Raw genomic sequence first — 3,520 nt, 5'->3', positions numbered from 1 at the left:
AGTGTGCGCGGAACTGAGCCCACCCTTTAATCCTGAGGTTCATCTGCCGGGGCCAAGCACGCTTGGACAGTGGCAGTGAGGTCCTCAGGACGTAGATGGATTGCCTTACAGGGCTAACGAGCTCCATCTGCCCGGGGAGGGGCCCCGACCGGGAATCGAACCCGGGTCTCTGCAGTGACAGTGCAGTGTCATTTCCCCTAGACCACCGGGGGCTCCCTTACCTTTAACACAATATATGCACTTTGAATGCACTTCTGAGATCTGTCTAATAAACCACAGAAGAATTGCAGACTTCAAAGTAAATTATTCCCGGGGCATGTCTGGTTAAGATGCCATCACTGAAAAGAGAGTGTGGAGGAATGAGCAGACAAGGAGACCGTCTACTGTCACTTTGGAGAGGTCCATCCAGGACTGTCTCCCTTGGGAGCGACCCCCACGGGAACAGGAGAAAGACTCAGAGCTGTGGTCCCCCTGTAGCCCGTGGTGAGACCAAAGTAACGCAGGTGTCCCCCTGCAGACTATGGAGGAGCATCGGGGTGCAGAAACCCCCCTACACCCCATGAAAGAGTAACCCACAGGACAGCAGAATGGGAAGAGCTGCTGCCTGAGGGATGGACTCAAACAACACCTGACTGCAATCCCCTTCCCTGTCCCCCTGAACTGCTGGGGGGGGAGGAGGGAGAGCTGAGAAGGAAGGAGGGGCGGGGGGAAGGTGTTTTTAAGACTGTTTTATTTCTCACTCTTTGGCTTTTATTCTGATAGTAATAAGTTTAAGTACTATCCCTACTTTGAGTCTCTTTTGCCTATTAGTGAGCAACTTTCTCCCAACTCTTATCTCTACTCAGGAATCCTCAGCTGTTTTGTTTTTTTTTTCTCTCCTCTATGGATTTGCAGAGGGAGGGGGAGGTAGTGGTTTTTAGTAGATGTTTGAAATCCAACCAGGGTCAACCCACTACACCAACCCATGTGCTTGAGGCCCTTTTGTGATGTCACAGCCTTTTCTCTCCATTCTGGAATAGCCCTTGGCAACCAAAGAACCAACACCTTACAACCCCAAAGTAAAGTCCCACCTGTGTGCCATGGGTCTATTTGTGATGTCACGGCCTGTCCTCTCCATTCCAGAACAGTTCCTGGAAACCAAAGAACCAATGCCTCACACCCCAGAGTGCAGCCCCACCCATCTGCTATAGGCCCTTTGTGATGTCATGGCCTCTCCCCCAGGAACGAAAGCCTGTAACCTTTGGGTTTCAGGTACCATTGGTGGGCCACCCTGGGCACTCCATGGGCAGCAAGAGTTTTCTGTCCTGTCACCTTTTTGTCTGGGAGAAATCTTCATCCGTATTGAATTTTGTGAGTCAAATTGGCAATTTTAGCACAGGGCTCCTGCAAGAGAATAACAGCCCTTTCCAAAGGGAACGAAAGCCTTTAACTTTTGGGTTTCAGGTGCAGTGTGTGGGACACTCTGGGCACTTCATGGGCAGCAAGAGCTTTCTGTCATGGCACCTTTTGTCTGGCAGGAATCTTTGTCCAGATTCAAATTTGGCAGTCTGGCTAACAGTTTCAGCAGGGGGCTCCTGCAAGCAAACGACAGCCCTGCCCTCCAGGAAAGAAACCCCTTACCCTCGATCTCTTTTTCTGTTCCTTCAAATACAACCTGCAGGGCAGCTTTCTGCCATCTCTTCTCTTGGGAACTGTGAAGATAGACCTGCTCCCATGTTTAACACCTCAGGCAAAACCACCCTGTTAACACCTTTCCCAACCTTCCCCAACCTTTCCCAAAGATGAGATTTTACAAGCATCCTGTAAATATCTTCCAATCTTACCCAAGCCCACAAACCATGACAGAAACCATTTCAGGCTCCCACTGCATCCTTCCCATTGGTGCTCCTCATGTACAGGAAAAATACCTTAAAAAAAAGCACCCTAAATTAATGTCTTACTCTTTTTTCCCAGAAAAGAAGGCGTGGTGAACTCTCCAGAGCAGAGAATTGGAAGATCTCCCTGAAACTCCTTTGGTACCCACTGCAGGGCCAACAGTTCCTCTGGTCTGCCGTGTCGGCGCTGCTTTGTCTCATCTGGGTCCCCAGAAATTGTCAGCGAAAGGCAGGGAATAAAATCTCTGATCAGCTGGTTAGGTTCAAGAGTTGAATGGACATGGGGATTCCTCTCTAACACATGAACATCATTTCTCAAAACTTTGAACTATTTATACATTTTAGCAAACAAAGGAATTCATGTCCATTGGCTTACAAGTTCTGTAGTTCTTTGCATTAATTCTTATTCTATCTTCTCTTGGTTATCGATTTCTCACTTTGCATGATCCTTAGTCCACAATTTTTGTCCTTTTCTTATCTTTTCCCTAGACAGGGAGAGTCTCAGTAATTGTCTGTGTTAGTTTTGTCTTCATCTCTGGTTTCTGTGTCAATTTCTCCCCACTGCTGTGGGGGCTCCTTTGTCAAGAAATAGAACTTGTTGGGTAACAGGCCCAGCTTTTTCATATTTTTCACAGGGATTGAGTCATCCATGAGCAAATTGGCAGATGACCCCAAGTTGGGTTGCAGTGTTGATGTGCTGGAGGGTAGGAAGGCTGTGCAGAGGGACCTGGACAGGCTGGATCTCTGGGCCGAGACCATGGGTATGAGGTTCAAGAGTGCCTTTGGTGCCTTGGGTGCCTCTGGCCACAATAACCCCCTGCAGCTCCAGGCTGGGGGCAGAGTAGCTGCAAAGGGTGCCTGTGGGAAAGGCCCTTGGGGTGCTGGTTGAGGCTGACCCTGAGCCAGCGGGTGCCCAGGTAGGCAAGAAGGCCAACGGCATCCTGGCCTGGATCAGAAATAGTGAGGCCAGCAGGAGCAGGGCAGGGATTCTTCTGCTGACCTGGGCACTGGTGAGGCCACACCTGGAGTGCTGTGTCCAGTTCTGGGCCCCCCAATTCAGGAAGAACACTGACAGGCTGGCGTGGGTCGAGAGTAGGGCAGTGGAGCTGGGGAAGCGTCTGGAGTGCATGTCATATGAGGAGCAGCTGAGGGAGCTCCAGTTCGGAGAAGAGGAGGGTCGAGGTTGACCTTCTCACTGTCCACAACTTCCTGACAGGAGGGTGGAGTCAGGTGAGGTCAACCCCTTCTGTGAGACAACAGGCGATACGACAAGAGGACACGAGAACCTGCCTGTCTGAGGATGTTTGTCAGGGACAGGTGGAGGAATTTTTGAGCAGAAACAGGGATTAGGTCCTGACATGGGCTGGCCAGGCAGGTGGTGGAGTCACCATCCCTGGAGGTGTTTAAGGAAAGATTGGACATGGCAAATGGAGTGCCGTGGTGAAGCTAAATTTTGCCCCAAAAAAGCACAGAGAGACTGCTTTAGAGATAAAGATTTGTTTCTTTAAAGCAGGAGGTATTTGAATGCAACGCGTTGGAGAGTTCCCAGGTCGCCCTGGACAAAGAACTCTCTCTTGTACAATCAGTACAGTTCTTTTATACAGTTTAGAGCATAAGATTACATCATAAACATGCATATTCATTAA

Source organism: Empidonax traillii, unplaced genomic scaffold, assembly GCF_003031625.1.
Source record: "Empidonax traillii isolate 1590-97213 ecotype Southwest subspecies unplaced genomic scaffold, ASM303162v1 scaffold1357:size123588, whole genome shotgun sequence".
Classification (NCBI taxonomy): domain Eukaryota; kingdom Metazoa; phylum Chordata; class Aves; order Passeriformes; family Tyrannidae; genus Empidonax; species Empidonax traillii.
This window is presented reverse-complemented; position numbering follows the sequence as displayed.